The sequence below is a fragment of the Apostichopus japonicus genome, chromosome 12 (assembly GCF_037975245.1).
Source record: "Apostichopus japonicus isolate 1M-3 chromosome 12, ASM3797524v1, whole genome shotgun sequence".
NCBI classification, from domain to species: domain Eukaryota; kingdom Metazoa; phylum Echinodermata; class Holothuroidea; order Aspidochirotida; family Stichopodidae; genus Apostichopus; species Apostichopus japonicus.
In genome coordinates this window covers 27,044,736-27,053,056 of record NC_092572.1, presented here as the reverse complement: position 1 = coordinate 27,053,056, position 8,321 = coordinate 27,044,736, and positions in this window count along the sequence as shown.

Below are 8,321 nucleotides of genomic sequence, written 5' to 3'. Positions count from 1 at the left end.
ATATTATACTGTAATTGTAGGGAGTGTACAAATCTTTTAGGTCATTTAGAAAATGGTTCAACATTGAAAGTCTCAATCAGTAAATACTTGAGTCATCTAAATAAACGGTTATGATCCGCAAAACAATAAACTACTTTTAACGTTGGGCTAACAATATAATTAACATTTTTTAATTTTTTTAACAGAGTGTCAGTCTTTATGAAACAAAAACACTACCTCAAAAATTGTGACTGTACGGTGTGAACGATAAATATTTCAAACTATATATGTTAAAATTTCGTATTGCATGGTTTAAAGATAAAATTAGATATTTTTATCAGGAAAATCATTGAATATAGACAATCTGAAGTGAAAACTATGGAATATAAGCACGCATATTTTCCAAAACTATTTGTCAAACGTGGCATGATTTGTCAGGAAGTTAGTGTGAACTAACATAATTCGATACTGCCTTTTCTTCTCAAGACTTCTCCCTTTCATCACCAGGTAAATATCATAAGCATTACATCTGATGTGAAAGCTATGATTACCTTGGTTCCTTAATCGCACGTATTTTAACTAAATTCATACTGTGATTAGCTATTACCATGATAAGAATGTAACATATACCTATGGAGAGTGAACAGGGGTTTATTCATTGAAAGGAGGCTCAACATAAAATGTCTTAAAGCGATCATAATTTGAATTATCTTAAATAACACAGTTTAACCTAAAACAGAAAATATTTGTTTCCTCTTTGACGTACAGCTAAAATAGACAAACGTGATCATTTACCATAGCTATTTATCAAACGTGAGAAGTTTGTGTTTATCAACTCGATTTGATTAATTTGAAATATCTTAGCCCAAGTTACTAAAGCTAGCTTTTATCTTTCTAGCTTTAAACAAGATAACAGTGAAGTTTGTTTTTCATTGCACAAAAAGTAAAATACTCACAAGAAATGGAGATATATGAATAGAGTGTCAGTATTTATGGAACAGAAGCTTCAGATTCACCAAATGCATGGAATGTTTGAGGCAAATAGAAATGAACAATGTTTCTTTTCTTTTCTTTCCTGGGATTGATTCTACGTAGTCTGAATCAAAACCCATATTGTGAATGGCTAATGAGAATATGAAATGTAAGATGTATTTTGGAGAGTGTACAGGTCCTCTTGGCGATATAGAAAATGGTTCAACATAAAATAAATCAAGCAGTTAAATTTTTAATCATCTAAATATGTGCATATTTTCCATAGCTATTTTGACAAATGTGAAAAATACTCACATAACTCGCCAGCTGCCGGTGAACATGAACATATTTAAATAATAGAGAGTTCAGTGTTCAGGAAACAGAAAATTCACATTCATTGAATGCATGAACTGTTTCAGGCACATACAAAGAAACAATATCACATTACATTCCTGTTTTTGCATATTCTACGCTTCGCTTACATTAATATTGCCTGAACATTATGACCACACAATTTGAATCACACATATTTCAAACCAGAAATGTAAAAATTCCATGGGGCATGGGGCATGACAAAATTATATACTTCTATCAGGAATAGTATTTAAGTTAGACAATCTGAAGTGTCAACCGTGTAACATTATACATGTGTATTTCCGATAGATATTTGTCAAATGTAATAACATTTCAGGATATTAGTGAGAACCAACACGATGTGATGTTGTAAATAGTGTGAACCAACACAATGCAACACTGCCTATTAGTAAATGGACCTCTCATGTATCAGTAGGTAAAAATAATAATAACTACATCTGATGTGAAAAAAGCTAGCTCTGTTACTCATAGTTTCTTTATTTTTATGTAGTCTAAATCAAACTCATATTGCGAATGACTTATAAGAATAATAAATTTAAGATATCATTTTGGAGAGTTTACAGATCCCCTTGGCAATATAGAAAACAGTTCAACATGAAAACTACTCAAACATTCAAATTTTTAATCATCTAAAGACGTGCATAGCTTCCATGGCTATTTGACAAATGTAAAAAAAAAATACTCACAAGGCCCTTTAACTGCCAATGAACATGAACGTAATTAATTAATAGAGTGTCAGTGTTCAGGAAACAGAAAATTCACATTCATTGAATGTATGAATTTTTTTCAGGCACATACAAAGAAACAATGCCACTTTTCTTTCCTGGCATTGCATATACTAAAATTGGCTGACATTAATGTAGCCTGCAAATGTGTGACCATACAATCTTAATCAAATTTTTTTCAAACCAGAAATGGAACAATTCCATAGTGAATGGTATTGATGACAAACTTATAAACTTCTATCAGGAATATTAATCAAGTTAGACAATCTGAAGTGTCGAGCGTGTAATATTATACATGTGTATTTCCTATAGATATTTGTCAAATATAATAACATTTAAGGATTTAAGTGAGAACAAACTGATGTGATATTGCAATTAGTGAGAACCAACTTAATGCAATACTGCACATTAGTAAATGAACTGCTCTCTTTAATCAGCAGGTAAAAAATAATATCTGAATCTGGTGTGAAAAAGCTAGCATTGATTCTCAGATGTTCTTGATTTTTATTGTAGTCTAAATCAAAACTAATATTGTGAATGACTCATGATAATAGAAAATGTAAGATATAATTTTGGAGAGTTTAAAGTTCCCTTTGGTCATATAGAAAATGGTTCAACATAGAAAAAACTGAAGCAGTCGAAGTTTAATCATCTAAATACGTTCATATTTTCCATAGCTATTTGACAAATGTGAAAAATACTCACATAACTCGCCAGCTGCCGATGAACATGAACATAATTAATTAATAGAGTGTCAATGTTCAGGAAACAGAAAATTGACATTCATTGAACGCATGAAATGTTTCAGGCACATACAAAGAAACAATGTCACTGTTCATTCCTGGCATTGCATATACTACGATTCGCTTACATTAATGTAGCGTGCAAATGTGTGACCATACACTCTAAATCACACCTATTTCAAACCAGAAATGTTACAATACCATGGTGCATGGTTTTCTTCACACAATTATATACTTCTATCAGGAATATGATTCAAGGTAGACAATCTGAAGTGTCAACCGTGTAATATTATACATGTGTATTTCCGGTAGATATATGTAAAATATAATAACATTTCAGGATATAAGTGAGAACCAACATGATGTGATATTGAAATTAGTGAGAGCCAGCTTAATGCAATACTGCATATTAGTTAATAAACTGCTCTCTTTTATCAGCAGGTAAAAAATAATACTTGAAACTGGTGTGGAAAAGCTAGCTTTGATTCTCATATTTTCTTGATATTTATTGTAGTCTAAATCAAAACTAATATTGTGAATGACTCATCAGAATTTAACATGTTTGATATAATTTTGGAGAGTTTAAAGTTCCCTTTTGCCTTTTAGAAAATGGTTTAACATAGAAAAAACTGAAGCAGTCGAAATTTTAATCATCTAAATACGTTCATATTTTCCATAGCTATTTGACAAATGTGAAAAATACTCACATAACTCGCCAGCTGCCGATGAACATGAACATAATTAATTAATAGAGTGTCAATGTTCAGGAAACAGAAAATTGACATTCATTGAACGCATGAAATGTTTCAGGCACATACAAAGAAACAATGTCACTTTTCTTTCCTGGCATTGCATATACTACGATTGGCTTACATTAATGTAGCCTGCAAATGTGTGACCATAAAATCTGAATCACACCCATTTCAAACAAGAAATGGAACAATTCCATGGTGCATGGTTTTGATGACAAACTTAAATACTTCTATCAGGAATATTATTCAAGTTTGACAACCAGAAGCAAGTCAAGCTTCTAATATTATTTATGTATATTTCCGAAAATTATTTGTCAAATGTAATAACATTTTAGGATATTAGTGAGAACCAACATGATATAATATTGAAATTAGTGAAAACCAACATAATGCGATACTGCCTATTAGTTATTGTACTTCTCTTGAATATGCAGGTAAAAAATAATATCTACATCTGGTTTGAAAAAGCTAGATATTAGTAAGAACCAATATGAGATGATAATGAAATTAGTGAAAACCAACGTAATGCAATACTGTATATTAGTTATTAAAGTGCTCTCTATTATCTGCAGGTAAAAGATCATGATTACTTCTTGTGTGAAAAAGCTCGCTTTGTTTGTCATATGTCCTTGATTGTTCTGTAGTCTAAATCAAAACTCATATTTTAAATTGCTTATGTGAATAATAAATGTTAGATATCATTTTAGTGAACATTTGCCCTTGGCCATTTAGAAATGGTTTAACATTAAAAAACTCAAGCATTTAAATTTGTAATAATCTAAATGAATGCTTATGAACCCCACATTAGAAAACTGCCTTTTACTTTCTGGCTAAATATATTTTACAAAGTTGATGAATAGAATGTCAGTATTCAGGAAATAAAAACTTCGGATTCACTAACCGCATCATATCTTTAGAGCATATAGAAAAGACAAATTTAATTTTTCTGAAATTTTGTCTCATAACATTGGTTAGTATTACTTCTAATATTTTGACTGTTCAGTGTGAACGAGAACTATTTCAAACCAGATATGTAAAACTTTCAGAGTGCATGGTTTTAATGATAACATTAGATAGTTAAGGTAGACAATGTCAGGTGACAACTATCAAAATAAGCGGGAATATTTTCCGCAACTATTTGTCAAACATGGCACTATTTGTCAGGAAGCTAGTGTGAATCAACATAATTCGTTATTGCATTTAGCTCTTGGAATTCTCTCATTAATCAGCAGGTAAGAAAGAATTATAGAATCTGGTGTTTAAAAAGTAGCCATGATTCTCCTCGATTCTTAATTTGTTCTAGATCTAAATCAAACTCATATTGTGACTAGCAAGAAACATTAGAACATATTTGTGGGGAGTGTACATTTTCTTTTTCATTAAAAAGAGGCTCAAAATTAAAGTCTTAAAGCGAAGAGAATAGAAATTTTCTTCAAAAAAACACCGCTAGATCTAGATCAGAACACTTGTTCTAAGATACTTTATAATAGCGCTTACCTTACTAGCTTTAAACAAGATTAATGTTTTTAAAGAACATAATGAAAATCAATATAACTTTCTAAGTTAAGTTGAGTTAACTATCATTATTTTCACAACTATGTGTCAAAGGTTGCAACATTTGCCAGAAAGTTTGCATGAACCAACATAATTTGATACTACCTTTACTTCTTATGACTTATCCCTTTCATCAACAGGTAAACATTAAATGCATCACATCTGATGTGAAAGGTATGATTTCATTGGTTCCTAAATTGTATGTATTCTAACTCAAATAATTTTGTTATTAGCTAGTAGCATAAAATGTAACATATGATTGTGGGGATGGTGCATTTTGTTTCATTGAAAAGAGGCTCACAATAAAAAGTATTAAAGAGAGCAGAATTTGAATTATCGTAAAAAACATAGTTTGACTTCGATCAGAAAACTTGTTTCTACTTCATTAGCTTTAAGCTGATATAAATACACTTGAATATTTACCATAGCTATTCATCGAACGTGATATTTTGGTGTTAATCAACATTATTACTTTAATTTGAAGTGTCTTAATCCATGATACTAAAGCTAGCTTTTAGCTTATTAGCTTTAATCAAGATTAAAGTGCAGAATGTTTGTTCATTGCACTTTATATAAAATACTCACAAGGTAAGGGGTCGTCCACTGTAAGCAACCAAATATATGAATAGAGCTTTAGTATTTATGAAAACAGGAGCTTCAGATCCTCCAAATGAATGATTTTTTTAAAGAACATAGAAAAGAACAATTTAACATTGCTGTCATTGAGCTTACTATTATTGGTTAACATTAACGTTACTTCAAAATTTGTGATTGTTCAATGTGAACAATAACTATTTCAAACCAGATATGTAAAACGTTCATAGTGCGTGGTTTAAATGATCAAATTAGATATATCTATCCGGAAAAATATTCAAGGTAGATAATCTAAAGTGACAACTATGGAAAAGAAGTACGCATATTTTCTACAACTATATGTCAAATGTGGCAACATTTGTCAGGAAGATAGTGTGAACCAACATAATTCGATACTGCCTTTACTTCTTAAGACTTCTCCCTTTCATCATCAGGTAGCAATTCAAAGTATCACAACTAATGTGGAAGGTATTATTCATTTACTTCCTTAATTGTATGTATTCAAACTCAAGTCATATTGTGTAGGGCTATTAACATTATAAAATGTAACACATAATTTTGGGGATGGTGCATTTTGTTTCATTGGAAAAAGGCTCAAAATAAAAAGTCTTAAAGAGATCACCATTTAAATACTTTGACTTCGATCAGAAAACTTGTTTTTACTTCATTAGATATGAGCTGAAATGAATACACTTGAATATTTACCATAGCTTTTCGTCGAACGTGAGATTTTGGTGTTAATCAACACGATGGCTTTAATTTGAAGTGTCTTAATCCATGATACTAAAGCAAGCTTTTAGCTTAATAGCTTTAATCAAGATAAAAGTGCAGAATGTTTTGTCATTGCACATTAATTAAACTACTCACTGTAAGCAACCAAATATATGAATAGAGCGTTATGATATATGAAACAGAAGTTTCAGATTCTCCAAATGCATGATTTTTTTTTTTAAAGATAATAGAAAAGAACAATTTAACATTTCGGACCTTGAACCTACTATTGTTGCTTAACATTAACAGTATGGACAATAACTATTTCAAACCATTTATAAGAAACGTCCATAGTGCATGGTTTTAATAATTAAATTAGATACTTGTATCTGGAATATTATTAAAGATTGACAATCTGATATGATATCTATGGGAAATAGGCACGCAACTGTTTGTCAAACGTTTCAACATTTGTCAAGAAATTAGTGTGATTCAACATAGGGAGATTACTTTTAGCTCTTGGAATTCTCTGTTTCATCAGCAGGTAAAAATTAAAAGTATCACATCTGATGTGAAAGATATGATTCCATTGGTTGCTAAGGTGTATGTATTTTAACTCTCAAGTCATATCGTAATTAGCTAGTAACATTATAAAAGGTATCATATAATTATGGGGAGTGTGCAGTGTCTTTTGATGGAAAAGGGGCTCAACATATAAATGTCTTAAAGTGAACAGAGTTTTGATTGTCTTAAAAAGACAATTTAACCTAGATCAGAAAACTAGTTGTTACCGTATTGGCTGTAAACTGAAATAAAATACACATGAATATTTACCATAACAATTTAGCAAACGTGAGAAGTTTGTGATTAATTTGAAGTATCTTAATCCAAGACACTAAAGCTAGCTTTAACCTTATCAGCTTTAAACAAGATGTCATTTTGCGCAATGTAACATACTCGACGACGCCCAACAACGTTGATGAATAGAGTGTCATTTTTTTAGGAAACAGAAACTTCAGATTTAACAAACACATGAAATGTTTTAGGCAAATAGAAAGAACAATGTAACTTTTCTTTCCTGGTTTGAATCTACTACTATCTGTTAACATTAATGTTAGTCGCCAATTAATGACCATACTATGGGAATGACACATATTTCAAACCAGTTATAAAAGATATTTCTGGTACATTTTGATGATGTATTAGGTACAATTCTAAAGAGTCTTGTTCAAGGTAGACAATCTGAAGTGACAACTGTGGAAATAAACGCTCTTATTTTCCATATATATTTGTCAAATGTGCAAAATACACCATGAAAAGTAATCTGGCGATGAAGCTGTATGACTTGGTGATGTTCTTTTTATCGTTGTCAGCGGTACCTGGGGCCTTTTATATGTCCCAGACGGTTTAAATTGCATATAACAATATCGTCGACGAAATCAACGCCGAATTCAACAACATAGCAATTACGCGCAGAATATGCAGAACTGCCGAACGTCACTGTTTTGTAACGCCCAAAGTCCACAAGGAAAACTTTCCCATCAGCCTGAAATGCAGACTCTTAATTCTTACTAAAACCGACATAGGAATGGTGGGCAAAAGTAATCTAGACCGTATAAACAAAGAAACAAGATCAACGTTTAGCAGTAAAATACTGTTGCAACACTGACTCTTTGCTCAAATGGATCAACGATCTAGAAGGAAAAAAGCAATCTGGCATTTACTGTATTTGACATAGTGGAATTTTACCCATCTATTTCGGAGGACCTCCTTACCAGCTGACTATCATAGGCCCAACAATACACAAACATCAACGAAATCTAGCACGATACAATCATGCACGCCAGAAGATCCATATTGTACAACAGCAAAGGCACACCGTGGGTAAAAAGAAACCAAGTCTTCAAACATTCTTC